The following is a 20,181-nucleotide window of genomic DNA, read 5'->3' as shown; positions in this document are numbered from 1 at the left end:
CTCATCCATCCTTTTAGGGGTACAAACAATAGTAATTGGGGCCTAGTGTGGTTGTGTACGTGCGAGATACATACACTTTTTTTGATCATATTTCCTATTCCGCTATTCAATAAAAACCTTTGAGGATCAATTGAATTGCGGGATAGTCTGTGTCGGTACGTGTGAGATCCACCTTTCCAAGTTTTTGGGGTTCATCTCATACTTCTGAAGATTTGAGGGTGCTGCCTGTTCCATACTCCTCCTCCTACTCCTCATCCATCCTTTTAGGGGTACAAACAATAGTAATTGGGGCCTAGTGTGGTTGTGTACGTGCGAGATACATACACTTTTTTTGATCATATTTCCTATTCCGCTATTCAATAAAAACCTTTGAGGATCAATTGAATTGCGGGATAGTCTGTGTCGGTACGTGTGAGATCCACCTTTCCAAGTTTTTGGGGTTCATCTCATACTTCTGAAGATTTGAGGGTGCTGCCTGTTCCATACTCCTCCTCCTACTCCTCATCCATCCTTTTAGGGGTACAAACAATAGTAATTGGGGCCTAGTGTGGTTGTGTACGTGCGAGATACATACACTTTTTTTGATCATATTTCCTATTCCGCTATTCAATAAAAACCTTTGAGGATCAATTGAATTGCGGGATAGTCTGTGTCGGTACGTGTGAGATCCACCTTTCCAAGTTTTTGGGGTTCATCTCATACTTCTGAAGATTTGAGGGTGCTGCCTGTTCCATACTCCTCCTACTCCTCATCCATCCTTTTAGGGGAACAAACAATAGTAATTGGGGCCTAGTGTGGTTGTGTACGTGCGAGATACATACACTTTTTTTGATCATATTTCCTATTCCGCTATTCAATAAAAACCTTTGAGGATCAATTGAATTGCGGGATAGTCTGTGTCGGTACGTGTGAGATCCACCTTTCCAAGTTTTTGGGGTTCATCTCATACTTCTGAAGATTTGAGGGTGCTGTCTGTTCCATACTCCTCCTACTCCTCATCCATCCTTTTAGGGGTAGAAACAATAGTAATTGGGGCCTAGTGTGGTTTTGTACGTGCGAGATACATACACTTTTTTGGATCATATTTCCTATTCCGCTATTCAATAAAAACCTTTCTAGGGCAAGATCTTAAATTACAGAAATATGAGGAGACCGTCAAATAAGGGCCGTGGCCTGGGTCGTGGTGCTGCTGGTAGAGCTCCTGTTGCAAGGAGAGGACGTGGTCGATCTGTGCCAGCTACACGCACAAGTGAAACACCTTCCTCAAGTGTGAGTAGGCGACAGAACCTGCATCAGTATTTGGTAGGGCATCAAACGCCCCTAGAAGTGATGAGGCCAGAACAAGTTGAGGCGATAGTAGATTGGTTTGCTGCTGACAGTGCCTCCAGTTCCTTCACATTGTCTCCCACCCAGTCTACTGCAGAAAGGTCAGAGTTGGCACCTGCAGCCAATGTCCAACCGTCTTTCACCTCACCCCCTTGCAAATCAGGCCAGCAGTCTGAGCCCCAAGCCATACAGCAGTCTCTTATTCTTTTTGAGGACTCTGTCAGCAGGGTTTCCCAGGGCCATCCACCTAGCCCTGCCCCAGAAGTGGAAGAGATTGAGTGCAGCGATGCCCAACCACTTATTTCTCAAGATGAGTACATGCAAGGATCATCGCAGCACGTCTCCGATGATGACGAAACGCAGGTGCCAACTGCTGCGGCGTTCAGCATTGTGGAGACCGACAAGGAGGGCAGGGGTGAAGACTGGGTGAAAGATGATGTGGAGGACGATGAGGTCCTCGACCCCACATGGAATGAACGTCATGCAGGTGACCTGAGTAGTTTGGAGGAAGAGGCGGTGGTCGCACAGAGCCACCAGCACAGCAGAAGAGGGAGCAGGGTGCAGAAGCGGAGCGGCCGTGCCCTAGACACTACGCCCGCTACTGCCCAACGCAGCAAGGGAACGAGCGCACCAAAGTCAGCTCAAAGGAGTTCTCTAGCGTGGAAGTTCTTTAGAAAATGTGCTGATGACAGGACACGAGTGGTTTGCACCCTGTGCAATCAGAGCTTGAAGCGAGGCATAAACCTTCTCAACCTGAGCACAACCTGCATGATCAGGCATCTAAGTGCAAAGCACGAGCTGCAGTGGAGTACACACCTTCAAAACCAAGAAACGTCTCTGGCTCATCCTGCTTCCTCTTCTGCTGCAGTCTCGGCCGCTCCAGCCACATCTGTAGTGATACCGGCACCTGCCACCCCGCAAACAGACGATCTGTCAGCAACACCACCACCTGGGTCACCAACAACCATCTCCACAATGTCCCGTGGAAGCGTTCAGCTTTCCATCTCCCAAACACTTGAGAGGAAGAGGAAGTACCCCCCTACCCACCCGCGATCCCTGGCCCTGAATGCCAGCATTTCAAAATTATTGGCCTTTGAAATGCTGTCATTCCGTCTGGTGGAGACGCACAGTTTTAAAAACCTTATGTCGGTGGCTGTCCCACAGTACGTCGTGCCCAGCCGCCACTACTTTTCCAGGCAAGCCATCCCTTCCCTGCACAACCAAGTGGGGGAAAATATCAGGTGTGCACTGCGCAACGCCATCTGTGCCAAGGTCCACCTAACTACCGATACGTGGACCAGTAAGCACGGTCAGGGGCGTTATATCTCCCTAACGGCACACTGGGTAAATGCAGTGGCGGATGGGCCTGAGGCGGATAGCAATTTGGCGCATGTCCTTCCACCACCGAGGATTGCAGGGCGCTTCAGTTTGCCTCCTGTTCCTAACTCCTCCTACTCCGCTTCCTCATCCTCTACCGCCTCCTCATCCGGACAGCGTAACACCTTCACCACCAACTTCAGCACGGCCAGGGGTAAACGACAGCAGGCAGTTTTACAACTTGCCTGTTTGGGGGACAAACCACACACCGCGCAGGAGTTGTGGAGGAGCATGGAACAGCAGACAAATGAGTGGTTGCTGCCAGCGAGCCTCAAGCCCGGCCTGGTGGTGTGCGATAACGGGCGAAATCTCATAGCAGCTCTGGGCCTAGCCGGTTTGACGCACATCCCTTGCCTGGCGCATGTGCTGAATTTGGTGGTGCAGAGGTTCCTTAAAAACTACCCCGATATGTCAGAGCTGCTGCAGAAAGTGCGGGCCGTTTGTGCGCACTTTCGGCGTTCTCACCCTGCTGCTGCTCGCCTGGCAGCGCTGCAGCGTAACTTCGGCCTTCCCGCTCACCGCCTCATATGTGACGTGCCCACAAGGTGGAACTCCACCTTGCACATGCTGGAAAGACTGTGCGAGCAGCAGCAGGCCATAGTGGAGTTTCAGCTGCAGCACGCACGCGTGAGTCGCTCTGCGGAACAGCACCACTTCACCACCAATAACTGGGCCTCCATGCGAGACCTGTGTGCCTTGTTGCGCTGTTTTGAGTACTCCACCAACATGGCCAGTGGCAATGACGCCGTTCTCAGCTTAACTATCCCACTTCTATGCCTCCTTGAAAAAACAATTCGGGCGATGATGGAAGAGGATGTGGCACAGGATGAGGAGGAGGAGGAGGATGAAGAGGTAACATTTCCAAGGCTTTCAGGGCAGTCATTCGCAAGGGGCTCCGAGGGTGGGTTCCTGCACACGCAAACGCCAGGGACGCAATTGTCCAGCAGGGGCACAGTTCTGGAGGATGAGGAGGATGAGGAGGAGGAGGAGCTGGAGGAGGAGATGGAACCATGTTCACAGCAGGGTGGCACCCAGGCCAGCTCATGGCCATCACTGGTGCGTGGCTGGGGGGATACAGAGGACACGGACGATACACCTCCCACAGAGGACAGCCTTTCGTTGCCTCTGGGCAGCCTGGCACACATGAGCGATTACATGCTGCAGTGTCTCCACAACGACCGCCGAGTTGCCCACATTCTAACTTGTGCTGATTACTGGGTGGCCACGCTGCTGGATCCCCGTTACAAGGACAACGTACCGTCCTTAATTCACTCACTGGAGCGCGATCGCAAGATGCGTGAGTACAAGCGCACGCTGGTAGACGCCATGCTGCTGGCATTCCCATCTGACAGCGGGGCCACAGTGGAAGCACAAGGCAGAGGAGGAGGAGGAGGAGGTCGCCAACGCAACCAGGGCACCGCCAGCACCTCAGAAGGCAGGGTTAGCATGGCCGAAATGTGGAAAAGCTTTGTCAGCACGCCACAACAAACAGCAGCACCAGCAGCTCAGATGGAACGTCTTAGCAGGAGGCAGCATTTTACCAACATGGTGGAGCAGTATGTGTGCACACGCCTACATGTAGTGAATGACGGGTCTGCCCCCTTCAACTTCTGGGTCTCCAAATTGGGCACATGGCCTGAGCTTGCCCTTTACGCCTTGGAGGTGCTGGCGTGCCCTGCAGCCAGTGTATTATCTGAACGGGTATTTAGCACGGCTGGGGGCGTTATAACAGACAAGCGCAGCCGCCTGTCCAGAGACAATGTGGACAAGCTCACGTTCATTAAAATGAACCAGGCATGGATCCCACGGGACTTTTCCGTACCTTATGCAGAATAGCAATGGATACCGACCTTACCCACCCATTGTTCCATTTTTGCTCTTTCTCACTCTTTTGGGGTGTACCCTCATTTAAAATTTTTGAAAAGAAGCAGTGTTGGCTACCTCGTCCTCCTCCTCAGGGCCAGATTAATGTAGGGGCTATTGGAGCTGCAGCTCCAGGCCCCTACCTTTTATATAGGCCCCGGGTTGGCCATATTCACTGTTACCGCTCTTCTGTCACTTGTAAACACAGAAGTCTGGCTTCTATGCTCGCTTCCCCAGGCAGCACCCTCAGAACCTCCCCACACAGCGTGAAGGCCGGACAAGGAGGGACAGTTGGCGATGCATGGATGTGTTTATGGGCTTCAGAGACAGCATCCCATGTTGAATTAGGCATGCATGGCTGCACCCTTCCTCCTCTGGGTGCATGGCAAGGCACGGCCCTTAAGGCCCTTCAAAATCCTCAGCACCAAGCCCATGATGCTGTTAATCCGGCCCTGGTCCTCCTCCACCGCCGCTTCCACCTACACCGCCCATAGGTGTGCGCAGCCTATTGCATTAAGGTGTGCACCCCAAAGTTGAAATACACATGCATGTGTTTGCCAGCAGGGAGAGTAATGTATCGGGGCCATGTACCTGTAGGCAAGGAGAAATAGAGCAGAGCAGGTCCCAGGGAGATCTTTCCCATCTCCTCACTGGCAATGCTATGTGCCCTAGGTGATTAGGGTGTGCCCAGGCACACCCAGCACACCCTGTGCGCACGCCTATGTCACCGCCACATCCACCACCACCTCAACCTCCCTCCTACTCCATATGGGCCTCGTCCTTCAGAGATGAAGAAGAACATTGTTTTATTTTTCTGTTTTTTTTTGTTGTTTTAAGTTATTTCCCTATCCACATTTGTTTGCAGAGCACTTGCCATGCTCTTAATTACGTTTTGCTGCCATTTGCAGCACTCTAGCCCTTTCCTTTGGTGTTTTAGAGCCATTTTAGTGCCTTAAAGTTCGGGTCCCCATTGACCTAATGGGGTTCGGTGTCCGGGAAAAGTTCGGTAAAAGTCCGGGACACGGACCCGGACTTTTTTTTAAAGTTCGGCCGAACCCGTCGAACACGGACATCTAGGTGTCCGCTCAACCCTACTCACTGTGGATCCTAAAGGGTTAAAGTGATTAAAGTCATTTTTTTTCTTTAAATAACAAACATGTTATACTTCCCTCCTCTGTGCAGTTGGTTTTGCACAGAACAGCCCCAATCCTCCTCTTCTCGGGTCCCACTTTGCTGCTCCTAGCCTCTCCCTCCTGTCGAGTGCCCCCACGGCAAGCAGCTTGCTATAGGGGCACCCGAGCCGAGCTACAGCTCCATGTGTCCATTCAGACACAGAGCTGCCATTGGGCCCCATCCTCTCTCTCTCCTGAATGGATAACTGACTTTGATTGACAGCCGCAGGAGCCAATGTTGCCGTGGCTGTGTCTCAGCCAATCAGGAGAGAGCGTCCCGGAAGGCAGAGGGATTGTGGGAATTGCTGGACAGAGATAAGGGCTCAGGTAAGTATTAGGAGGTGGTGGGGAGGCTGCTACACACATAAGGTTTTTTTTTATCTTAATGCATAGAATGTATTAAGATAAAAAACCTTCTGACTTTACAACTCCGATAATTGTGGAAAAAGGCTGTTTGATTCCGTCTTTCCTTAACCTTCCCTTCTTCTACTGTCCCCAATCTATCTGCTGATAAAACAGAGTATTGGTGGCTAGCCGCACATGCTCAGTGCGGTGTGTATTGCTAAAGAGTTTTTTTTTTCTTGGGAGAGTGCATGTGATCAGCACAGGGCCAATCAGCACTGTCCAGATAGAAGGTCAGGGGTCCTGCAGCCTCATAGGAAAGTCAGACGAGAATGAAAACTCCTCCTATAAGCTTTAACCAGACACTGATAGAAGACTCAAAAATTGCTATATACTGCTGATGAGAAAAGGTATTTAGCAGTTTATATTTACTAAAATAATTGCAATAATTGCAAGTCCATGTTCTGTGTACTGTGGGAGACCTTTGGGATTTGGTGAAACGGTAGATTTGCATTATGGATGTGCAGCCAACAAATATGCAACAACTGCGTGATGCTATCATCTTAATATGGACTAAAGTCTCAAAAGAATATTTCCAACACCTTGTTGAATCTATGCCACCAAGAATTAAGGCAGTTCTGAAGGTAAGAGGGGGGTCCAACCTGGTACTAGCAAGGTGTACCTAATAAAGTGGCTGGTGAGTGTATATAGAAATACACAGATCAGATGTTCTAACCTTAACTCCCTTAGCGGTACCCCCGAGCGTGACTCGGGGTGGATTTTTCATGCTAGGATCGGTATCCCCTAGTCACGCTCGGGGTAGATGTGCAGAGCCTGCAGCGGTGTTCCTTACCTTCTCCTGGCGATCCAGCGATGATCTCCCATTGCTGGGATCGCCGCCGAGATCCCCGCCGCTCGTCCGTCGCCCTGATGACTTCCTGGTTCCATTCCCTGCAGCAGCAATGGTGCATGGGAGCGGAACTGGGAGGGAAATTCAAAAGTTGCACCAACACAAACACATAAAAAGGAGGTGATACAATGAAATCTGAAATTATATATATATCTATATATATATATATTATATATATAATATAAATTTATTATATATAATTTCAGATTACATTGTATCACCTCCTTTTTATATATATATTATATATTATATAATAAAATTATATTATTGATTAGATTATAATTCATGCGTTTGTGTTTCAAATTTATCACATCTGGGATGTCTACTAGAGTCTTGTTTTGGTCAGGTTTAAGTCAGTAATTACTAAGAATTGTAGACCTATAATACATAACGCCAAATTTCAATGCAAAAAATTGTACCGCTTTTGGTACAGAATTCCTGACAGAATCATACCGCCAGGGAGGTTAAAGCAGAGTTCCACTCAAAAGTGGAACTTCGGCTTTAAGTGGTCCTGACCCTCTGACATGCCACATTTGGCATGTCATTTTTTTTTGGGGGGGAGCGGGTACCTAGATATGACAGGTACCCGCTCCCACTTCTGCTCGGGCCACCTAGGCAGCTTGGGAGGAAGTTCTCCTCTGCCCCTCCCACCCTGCAATCTTCTAGGACATGTCAGAGGTCCCAGAAGATTGCCTGTCCATTCAGCATGCGCAGCGCGACTCACGCATGCACAGTAGAGATGTACCGAACGGTTCGCCGGCGAACTTCTAACGTTCGCGTTCGCCGCTGCGGGCGAACATATGCGATGTTCGGTCCGCCTCCTATACATCATCATTGAGGCAAACTTTGACCCTGAATCTCACAGTCAGCAGACACATTCCAGGCCACTCAGCATACCTCCCTCCCACACCCTCCCACCTCCTATAAATAAGCAAGGGCAGCATCCATCTTAGATCATTTCTGTGTTACTGAGAGCAGGGAAAGTGCTGGTGCTGCTGCTGCTGTTATAGCTGGGGACAGTTCCCGGTCTTGTTAGCCAGTGTTCTTGGTACACTCCTGCTGTAAGGACAGCACCCCAAAAAGCCCTTCCTAGGGCTGGTATTTGAGGTTTTTTTTAGATATATATATATATATATATATATTGTCCCCAAAAGCCCTTTTGAGGGCTGGTATTTGTGTAATTTTTTTTTGTTATGTGATATATATATATATATATATATATATATATATATATATATATTGTCCCCAGCTGGTATTTGAGTATTTTTTTTAATATATATATATATATATGTAGCATGTCCAGAACCAGAAAAAAAAGATCATATAGGTGTAAAAGGGGTTCCCACCATCCCTGCTCTACTGAAAAATTATCTTTTTTTCTGGTTCTGGACACGCTACAGAGCTGAAACTTCACAAGTACACTTTTTAGACCCCCTAGACACTAAATCACACAAAAAAAGTTCTTAAAAATTGTCATTTTTGATAGAGAGACAATTATTGGAAAACTTAAAAAAAAAAAAAAAACTTAACAAAAAAAAAATGTCTTTGGATTTATTGTTTGGGGGGGGTCTAAAAAGTGTACCTGTGAAATTTCAGCTCTGTAGCATGTCCAGAACCAGAAAAAAAATAGAATCAGGGTTAGGGTTAGGGTTAGGGCTAGGGTTAGGGTCAGGGCTAAGGTTAGGGTTATTTTTAGTGCTTAGGGTTAGAGTTAGAGGGTTAGGGGTAGGGCTACTAACTCTAACCCTAAGTATCTCACCATAACCCTAACCCTAGCCCCTAACACTAAACCTAACCCTAACCCTCTAACCATAACCCTAACCCTCTAACCTTAACCCTAACCCTCTAAGCCTAGCCATAAAAATAACCCTAACCCTAACCCTAACCCTAACCCTAGCCCTAACCCTAATTCGTATTTTTTTCTGGTTCCGGACATGCTACAGAGCTGAAACTTCACAGGTACACATTTTAGACCCCCCAGATGCTAAATCCAAAGAAATTTTTTATTTTTATTTTTTTTTAATTTTTCCAATAATTGGCTCTCTATCAAAAAATTACAATTTTTAAGAACTTTTTTTTGTGTGATCCCTCTCCGGCATGCCACAGTCCAGGTGTTTGTCCCCTTGAAACAACTTTTCCATTACTATTGTGGCCAGAAAGAGTCCCTGTGGGTTTTAAAATTCGCCTGCCTATTAAAGTCTATGGCGGTTTGCAATGTTCGTGAACATTCGCGGATGTTCGCGTTCGCCGTTCGCGAACAGCGAATTTTATGTTCGCGACATCACTAATGCACAGTGCGCACCCGGCTGTGAAGCCACAAGCTGTCACAGCCAGGTGCCCACACCAAAGACGCCGGCGCCGCAGGGAGAAGACAGAGAGAACCAAGGCTTCCCCCGGCCGGATTGCTGGACCGTGGGACAGGTGAGTAAGTGTTTATTAAAAGTCAGCAGATACACTTTTTGTAGCTGCTGACTTTAAACAAACACAAAAACGGCTGGAACTCTTCTTTAATTACTTCTTGCTTGTTGTAGGTAAGCAACTCAGAAAGTGTTGAATTTGCTGGATCAGACAAGCAGCAAGCATTTGCAAGAGATGATACATGTTTTCTTAAGACCCCATTCACACTAGCATAACTTGTCAGGCGACTTGGTCACCTGACAAGTCGCGGTGGGTCGCCTGCCATTGATTAGCACAGGACCCGTTCTAATTGGAGCGACACAAGTTGCTCCGACTTAGAAAAAGGGTCCTGTACTACTTTGTGGCGACCTGGAGGCGACTTACATAGCCTTCAATTATATGAAGTCAGTGCATGTCGCGCCGAGGTCGCAGTGCACAGCGTGCACCGCGACTTCACAGGTCACCCCAGCAAGTCGTGTCGCCCCTGTGTGAATGGGCTCTTAAAGCATATGTAAAGCCAAAACTATTTTCAATTTGGGTAGAATGTGGAAGAGTTTAGAATATGTGAGATATAATTGTTTTCTATGTCCTCACTAGGGAGATCCACCATCACTATAGGTCCTGGTAAGTATTGGGCTCAGTACGGAAAGTTATGGGCAACCTCAACTTTTGAGCTGTCACAGGAACGGCAATAGAATGGAAATTCTTCAATGGTGATATCTGCTCCAGTGGTAACAGTCCAATCGGGGAATTACACTTGTTTTGGAGAGCTCTCTTCCTACTTCCTGCTGTGTCTCTGGGACAGGAAGTAGGGGTAGTTCCTCCTGACAGGACACAGACAGAAAAAAGAAACTGACGGGTCTAAACAATTTCTTACTTTATCCAAAACTGGTAAAAATAAGGTTTGGACTTTTTCCATACACTTTAAACAGTGATGCTAATTACTAGGGCTGTTGAATTTAATCGTAGCATTGATGCATTGCGATTCGACCACCTGCGATTCTGCATCGATGTTGCGACCACCTTTAATCGATGTCCTAATGACGTCATGAAGTGCTGCCCCCTCTCTCTCTGCACAGCGATGGCTCTTTAAAATTCGTAGCAGCACCCTCTTTTCCCGCCTCCCGCTGACGTCATCCCCAGCCGCCCGGCGTCACTGCAAGAGGAGACACGAGGAGCGAGTGTCCCTGACTGTTGGAGAGAATGAGATGGACTACGGTGTGCACTGTTCACACTTTACACATGCCTGATCCCTCCAGTAAGCCGACACTGCACACCGCTAACCACATGCAGTGAGACACTTCCCGATCAGCAGCTGCACAGATTGGGAAATGTCTCACTGCCTGTGATTACTGGAGTGCAGTGTCGGCTTCCTGGTGGGATCGGGCATGTGAGGACTGTCATCTCTACTCTCGGACACTCAGTCTGCTGCGGGAGACTTGAGTGTCAGAGCGAACATCCCCCGCTCCCACATGCGTGCTGGTCCTCCTCCTCCTCCAGTGAGTGTCCTGACCATCCTCCAGCAAGTGTCCATTAGTGATGTCGCGAACATAAAATTTAATGTTCGCGAACGGCGAACATCGGCAAATGTTCGCGAACAGGCGAACATTGCAAACCGCCATAGACTTCAATAGGCAGGCGAATTTTAAAACCCACAGGGACTCTTTCTGGCCACAATAGTGATGGAAAAGTTGTTTCAAGGGGACTAACACCTGGACTGTGGCATGCCGGAGGGGGATCCATGGCAAAACTCCCATGGAAAATTACGTAACCCTAAGCACTAAAAATAACCCTAACCCTAGCCCTAACCCTAACCCTAGCCCTAACCCTAATTCTAATTTTTGTTCTGGTTCTGGACATGCTACAGAGCTGAAACTTCACAGGTACACTTTTTAGACCCCCAGACACTGAATCACAAGTTCTTAAAAATTGTCATTTTTGATAGAGAGCCAATTATTGGAAAAATTAAAAAGGAAAATTAAAAAAAAAAAAATTAAAAAATGTCTTTGGATTTAGCGTCTGAGGGGTTTAAAAAGTGTACCTGTGAAGTTTCAGCTCTGTAGCATGCCCAGAACCAGAAAAAAATAAGTACACTTTTAGACCCCCCAGACAATAAATCCAAAGAAATTTTTTTTTATTTATTTTTTTTAATTTTTCCAATAATTGGCTCTCTATCAAAAATGACAATTTTTAAGAACTTTTTTTGTGTGATTTAGTGTCTGGGGGGGGTCTAAAAAGTGTACCTGTGAAGTTTCAGCTCTGTAGCAAATGTACAAATGTTGTTGACATGACACTGCCAGGGGGAGCGGCAGAGCCAGGTGAGGGGGCAGACAGGGGGAGCACACTGAGGGAGAGGGGGAGCCAAACTATCCGTTATGGTCACAGCACCGGAGATTCTCCAACCTGGATATCCCTGAGGAGACCCCCATCTAATGCCATGTATATAATATATATCACATCCCTGATATCCCTGATAAGACCTCCATACACCAGTGTATGGGGGTCTCCTCAGGGATATCAGGGATGTAATATATATACATGGCGGTGTATAGGGGTCTCCTCAGGGATGTGATATATACATGGCGGTGTATGGGGGTCTCCTCAGGGATGTGATATATACATGGCGGTGTATGGGGGTCTCCTCAGGGATGTGATATATACATGGCGGTGTATGGGGGTTTCCTCAGGGATATCCAGGATGTGATGTATACATGGCGATGTATGGAGGTCTCCTCAGGGATGTGATATATACATGGTGGTGTATGGAGATCTCCTCAGGGATGTGATATATACATGGCGGTGTATGGAGGTCTCCTCAGACCCCCCAAACACCATTGTATATATCACATATATACAATATACATGGCGTATATATATTGCCATGTATATATCACATCCTGGATATCCCTGAGGAGACCCCCATACACTGCCATGTATATATCACATCCCGGATATCCCTGAGGAGACCTCCATACACCGCCATGTATTTATCCCATCCCTGAGGAGACCTCTTATATGTTTGCAGTGCACTATGGGCTGGGCATGGGCATTGGGCAGTAATCGTGATGCATCGCGGAATCGAATCGTATCGAATCGCTGCCCTAATAATCGTAATCAAATTGAATCGTGAGGTAAGTGAAGATGCGCAGCCCTACTAATTACATTCCCTAATAACCAGATGATCACTATAGGGAAGTCTGACATATGAATATGAAATCCAATTATCAAAACACAGGAAATAACAAACAATAAAATGTAAAGTCAAAGTAACATTTACAATAATATCTCACTGTAGGATTTTCTTGGTAATGTACAGAAGTGGCTAGCGATTGCCCTTTTTTGAGCAATGTGTGTTAATGGATTTGCTGTTGTCAATGCTGATGTGATCATTGGCCTTTGACATCAGAAGCTGACTGCCAACTTTTGGCCCAGGGGGCAAGTATAAACCAGAGGCCCATGGTGCAGCGACTCAGCCCTCCCCACTCCCCTCTTCCCGGCCTCTTCCTGACCCCCATTCCACGCTAAAGCTCCGCTCCAGGTACTCTCTACTCACCAAGCGGGTTCCCGACCTGGCCAGCGGAGGCTGGTTGGAGGGAGCTGGGAAAGCTCATTTGGGGGTGGCTGGGGGAGGAGATTCTCCAGTGGGGCATGGAATTGACCTCTGCTCAGACACAGTTTACATCATCCATGCTGGGGGGGGGGGGGGGGGGGGCGAGCTCTGTCTTTGTCTTCGTCCCATACTCAGTAGGTCAGCGACGGGTCTTTTTACTTCTCTTCACCAGGAATACTTGAGGCATGTCTGTGGTAGAAGCAGTGCAGCCTTTTTATGGGGCATCAGAGCATCCCGAGGGGCAATTGCCCCCCCCCCCCCCCGCCCCCTGGCCCAGTCCTCCCCTGATTGACAATGTCCTCTATTGCTGCTTCCCAATATAATGATGATATCACACCATATTTCCCTTATACCTTATGATAGTAAACGTGAACAATGTCAACATACATTATCAGAAGGCTGATCGGTTTCTCCTGCTTCATGATCCTGTTCTGTGTCCTCATCACCCTCATCCTTATTCTCCATTGTTTCCTGTAAGAGAATTATAGGCTTTATTATTGAGTACAAATATTTTATTACATTATTTGCAAATATTAGAGGTTTTATTTAACAATGAGTTCCTTAGAACTAAAATATAAAGCTGAACTCCAGGCAAACAGCTAAATGCACAGATGTAATATGTATAAGAAAACTGTTTTACCTGCCAAAAGATGTATTTTTCTGCTAATTCAGTTCTGAGATATACACAGCGTTTCCACATGCACAACAAGGTGGATGGATCACTTCACAGTTAAAGTGTTACTAAACCCACAACAGTTAAATCAGTCTGTATATGCAGTAAAGCATGCTTGTTATACTCACTGTGGATCCTAAAGGGTTAAAGTGATTGTAAAGTCTTGTTTTTTTTTTATTGGATAACTGACTTTGATTGACGCCTGCGGGCAGCCAATGTCGCCGTGGCTGTGTCTTAGCCAATCAGGAGAGAGAGTCCCGGATGGCAGAGGGACTCATGGGCATTGCTGGACAGAGGTGGGGCTCAGGTAAGTATTAGGAGGTGCCGGGGAGGCTGCTACACCCATAAGGTTTTTTTTTTATCTTAATGCATAGAATGCATTAAGATAAAAAACCTTCTGACTTTACAACTCCGATAATCCTCTGCATTGTGTAAAAAGGCTATTTGATCCCATCTTCCATTAACCTTCCCTTCTTTCTCTGTCCCCAATCTATCTGCTGATAGAACAACAATAAGCCTTGGGGGCAGGCCGCACATGCTCAGTTTGGTGTGTATTGCTAGAGAGTTTTTTTTTTTTTCTTGGGAGAGTGCATGTGATCAGCACAGGGCCAATCAGCACTGTCCAGATAGAAGGTCAGGGGTCCTGCAGCCTCATAGGAAAGTCAGAGGCAAATGAAAACCCCTCCTACAAGCTTTAACCAGACACTGATAGAAGTCACAAACATTGCTATATACTGCTGATAAGAAAAGGTATTTAGCAGTTTATATTTACTAAAATATTTGCAAGTCCATGTTCTGTGTACTGTGGGAGACCAGATATAGTGAATGCAGGCTCCTGGGTTTAGTAACACTTTGAAGAAGAAATATATCCTCCCCCCCCCCCCCCCTCTCAGGCAATGTAATGTCTGCAAGCTTCCTCACCCACATTGACATCTTCTCACTCATCTCTTCTGGGTTTAAAATGATGGGCATACTTGTTTGGCTTGGCCAGGATAGCATGTGCAAGATAGTTTACAGTGTAAGAAGGAAGATAAACAATGTTATTGTAAAATAAGCCCATAGGAGTTGATTTACAAAAACTGGAGAGTGCAAAATCAGATGCAGCGGTGCATTGTAGCCAATCAGCTTCTTTCTCTAGATTGTTTATTTAAGCTTTAACATAAAAATCTGGAAACTGATCTGTCTCTATGCAGAAATGCTGCAGATTTTGCATTCTCCAGTTCTGGTAAATCCACCCCTCGATGTCTCTTCTGAAAAAAAAAAAAAACTTCCTGCTTTCAATTAAAAAAAAAAAAAGGTTTTGTTTTAAGAAATATAGTGGTTTCCTTCTATTAACCCCCAGACTGATAGCGGGACAGGGAAAGGGCAGCAGCATTCTGATAAAGTCATGCTTTCTATCTCCTCCTATCAGCGTGCTTTTTAGTAATACATTTGCATGTAGCACATCTAATTAGCTCCAAGCCCTTCTTCCTCTGCAAGGAGATAACCAGACTCAGATACTAAGTCAAATTCAACTTTTTATTCTAGTTGCAATCAAAAAAAGATTAAGCTTTTTCAATATTTGTTAAAGAAAATGTTGTCTATTTGATTTTGATGAAGTACATATGGCGATGTCCATGTTTATCAATGCTGATTTGGTTCCATACAGAAAGTATTAGTAATAAAAAAGGTAATTTTACCAACAGAAGCTTGTTTTAATTAAAAATCAATGATAAATTGCACTCACATGTAAAAGATCTAATATCAGCAAAACTAACAGAACATGCAGCAGAAGAGTTCCTGCAGATCATTCCTCCTTAGATCACAGGTCTCCCGGCTGTAGACGGATTTGTATGGGAGAGGAAATAACATGACCCCTTCATCCATCCACCAGGGGCCGATATGAAAAAACTTGCGCCGTACAATGAATCCTTTCCTGAGATGTGATCGTTTGCCCCTGGAGGGAATTGCATATGCTCTTGCCTGGATATTCCCCCTATGCTGTATTGGAGGATTTCATCTTAACAGCCATTCATTCATTTAGAGCATTTATCCACCTATAATTTAGTGGCAAGGGTGATCTGGTAAGGAGCCATTTTTAACACACTTGTCTGTTGGGATTCATCTCTACTAATTCTGGGCACACCTGATCCCTCTTTTGTTATCTGGAGCTTTTTCCTTTCTGGGCATCTATTCAAGCTATCACCATTTTTTGTGAGCTTTGTGTGTTCATATATGGACTTTTTATGCTTGCTTACCTCATTGATTTGTTAGATGTTTGGTTTATATTTTTATACATGATTTAGCGCCGCACCACACTGCTTTGAATACATTGTTTAAGTGCCTGACCCCTGAAGAAGGGTTATAACCCGAAACGCGTCAGTCCTTCAAGTCATATGTACCCCACTTGCCATCCCTTATATCTAATGACCATGTTCTATGAGCCGTGATATATGTAAATTGTATTCTGTATGTTCCAGTTAATTGTAAAAACCTTTTTACTGTGTATATAATAAAATAAAAAAAAATGTGCTGCGCTAAAATATAGTGAATAGGAAATCACCAAAAATAAATATTCAAACTTACTTTTAAAATGAAAAAACGACTGAAAATAATCGATAATCTGTGATATCATCAAATAATGTGCATATAGTGAAACTGAGAATTTATCACGTGTGACAAAGCAATCTGTGCAACATGAGAAAGAAAATATGAAAACAAGAGGATATTTAAATCCCAATGAAGTCCATAGTAATGAAACACAGAGGTGGTTTCAGGAAGATCAGCCACAAGGTCCCAGAAATTATATCCACAAGACACAAGACACTTTATGAGGATAGGGAGGACACCGATGTGCAAAACACCAAAAAAAAACAGGATGGCTGCTTACCAGAAGAAGTTGGTCTCTCAAACTAATGAGTGGACCAAAATGAGCTTGTGTGTAATACCAAGATTGGCCACAGGATGTCTCCTTATAGACTCAAATGCGATATCCACATCACAACAACAGGGGAAAAAGTATCCATATAAAACCATTTATTTGTATTAAAAGCAGGTAGTAAACTCACATATCAGTTGAATGTCAAGGCATGTAGCAGCTGAAAAATACCGCACTAGAAGCGAACGAACATCTCCCACGGTGTAGATGTCTTTTGTTAGCCGACTGTTGGGGGCGTGGTCACGTCACGTCTGACTCACCCGACCGGTTTCGTCATACGCTTGACGTCATGAGGGGTGTGAATGTCAGACGTGACTCCACGCCTATATACCCCCTAATTGGACGGCGGGCGGGGCCGCACGTATCTCATGGACATAGGCATAAAAGGGCGGAAGTAAGCACCACGGATGATTCAAGTAAGGGCGGAAGTGATCAGAAATAGTGGGAAGAACCTCCGGTGACACTGGGACTATTAAATCCAGTACAATACATTCAGTTCAATTATAGAATACTGAAGATTATACCAATTAGTAATTATATAATTATGGGATTACATAAAGAATATAAAAAACTTTTTACAATGTGTGACTAATTTAATAGTGAATTAAAAAAATATTTGTAATATATATGGTGAAAAAATATATAAAAACGCCATCTTGTGGACAAATGTGAATATACAAAACCGTGATGAAAATTAATGGTGAATGTAAAAATCAATCGAGGTGCTTAATCCCGATCCTATAAAAATACAATAAAATTTATAAATAACCTGGAGATGTTCGTTCCATACAATGATCATATCGATAACGGTGCATTAATACTTCTATGTGGTGATATAAATAAATTGTTTTAAAACCTCTTATTGCATGACATAAAATTCATTAAAAATATAAAACATACATATAAAAAGGAACAAAGAGTCATTTAGCTGTTATTAATAAAACTATTTACGTCGCATTTGACATTTAAGCCGCATGGCACGTAAGTTTTGAGACAGTATATCCAACATGTCTCAGCCCGTGAGATTTCTCTCTTAGCGTTAGAACCTCTCCAATGAGGAGTGTGTTTATCTATTGCTGTAAAAAATGTTTGTTTGGGATTTTTATGATGGCATAAGCTATAGTGTTTGGACACACTATGTCCTGGGAAGCCTTTTTTTATGTTCCCCACATGTTCGCCGAGGCGTACCTGTAGGGCCCTGGTAGTGCGGCCAACATACTGTTTCCCACATTTGCATTGTATCATGTATACTACATTTTTAGTACTGCAGGTGATGAAAGAATTGATTGTATATTCTTTCCCAGTTTGGGTTGAGAGAAATTTTTCAATCTTTCTCCCCTTAAAACTATGGATGGCACAAATATTACATCTGCGGCACGGGTAGTAACCTTTTAAGTCAGCAAAGAAAGTAGGTTTTCTGGGTATTTCTATTACGTTACGGGCTATTTGATGTCTAAGAGAAGGAACACCTCTATAAACCACTGCAGGCTGATCCGGTAGGGTAGGGCCAAGGATACAATCATTTTTTAATACAGGCCAGTGCTTTTTGAAGATTTTTTTAATAAGGTAGTGTTGTGTAGAAAAAGTTGTTAGAAATATATCTTTAAATTTGTTCTGTTCAGAGACATTACGCCTTCTCGGAACTAATAAGGTGTTTCGATTAATATTAGCTACCTCATTCAGAGTATTATCAAGAGATTGTCTATCATAACCCTTGTCTATAAATGTATCTCTCAAATCCGAAGCCTGTTTAAGAAATTCATTGTGGTGGGTGCAATTACGTTTTAAGCGTATAAACTAACTCTTTGGTACGCCCGTAAGCCATGCCTGATGATGGCAGCTATCTTTTGGAATAAAACTATTCCTGTCTGTTTTTTTTTAAATGGGTCCTCGTAACAAGAGAATTATTATGTACCTCCAAATTGAGGTCTAGTGATACATGAGGAACTGCTGGTGTACTCAAGTTTGATGCCCTTATCGTTAAGATTAAGGCCTAACATAAAGTTTTCCAAGGAGGCGGAGGCGCCATCCCATAGGAGGAGGACGTCGTCGATGTATCGCCGCCACTAAAGTAATTGGGGGGGTCGATTATCAAAAACGAGGTCCTCCTCCCACTTCGCCATAAAGAAATTTGCGAAACTGGGCGCAAATTTCGCGCCCATTGCGACTCCGCGATCCTGTAAATAATAAGTGTGGTTAAACCAAAAAAAATGATGTGTCATGGCAAATTTGAGTATTTGAAGAACAAAATTTCTTTGTTCTGTGGTTACTGAACCATCCATTTCTAGATAGTATTTAGCTGCCTCTAAACCATGGTGGTGGGATATAATCGTGTATAGCGAAATCACATCCGCCGTCGCTAATTTATATCCCTCCCTCCGGGTAAGGTCTTGTACAAGATTTAAGACGTGAGTCGTATCTTTTAGGTACGATGGCATCTTTATAACTAATGGCTGAAGGAATTCGTCAATATGCTTTCCGATTCGGGAACACAAAGAATCTATCCCACTAATAATGGGGCGCCCTGGAGGTTTCACAGGGTCTTTGTGTACCTTCGGCAGAAAGTATATGACTGCTAGTCTCGGGGCGGAAGGGATAAGAAAAGTTTTTTCTTTTTTGCTGAGAATACCTGCATTGTACCCCCTTATATTTAAAAGTGGGGTTATTTTTTAGAATTTTATAAGTGTCCCTGTCATCTAAAATCTTTTTCATTTCTGAAACGTAATCCTGTTTGTCCATAACGACTACCCCCCCGCCCTTGTCGGCGGGGCGGATAACAATATTTTTGTCATTACAGAGCTGTTGTAATCCCACCTGTAATGCACCATTAGCAGGTGGTTTTTTGATGTGGATCTTCTCCACATCTTTGATCACTAGGTCTCTGAAGACTTGAACAGAAGAAGAGGCTCCACCAGGGGGGTTGAATAGAGAAGCATTTGATAATGAGGTATGGATATTCCCACTATCATTATTATTAAAGTTCGAGCGGGTGGGATTTGTGATTAGGTATCTTTTAATATTCATTTTTCTTATATATTTTTGGATATCTATAAAGGTATTAAACTTGTTTAGTGACCAATTTCTCTTCCTCTGAAAATACCTTTTTAGATAAATTAAAGATACCTATGTCGGTTACACCCGCCTTCTTTTTCGACCTGGTGAGCCTCCCCCTTCTGGTCCCTCTCTTTGTTCTGGATCTCTTTGGTAGGTGTAGTTTTCCCTGTGAAAATCCATGGAATATTGTTCTCTATTCGGATTAGAGTTGTGTGGTTGAGGAGGAGGTCTTGAAAATTGTGAGGGCCTCCTTGGTGAATATACAGTTTCTGGGCGTGGTTCTCTGTTATGATACCAACCCTGATTAGGTGTGTGTGCCGGGTGGTGGGTGATAACCCTATTGACACTGGGGGTATAAAATTCTTGTTCCTCCAACGGCGCATATCGGTTATAGGTGGAAATGGGTCCCCCCCTTCTTGGTGTAAAATTATGATAATTCCCATTTCGAGGGGTGAAATTTGGGTTGGTGAAATTCCCATTCCTCGTTTGAGGGGGACCTGGTGAATACCAATTATTGGAGGGGTGTCTTGGGCCCTGGTT

This window comes from Pelophylax lessonae (assembly GCF_965119305.1).
Source record: "Pelophylax lessonae genome assembly, chromosome: 3".
NCBI lineage: Eukaryota > Metazoa > Chordata > Amphibia > Anura > Ranidae > Pelophylax > Pelophylax lessonae.
Note: the sequence above shows the minus strand (reverse complement) of the source record.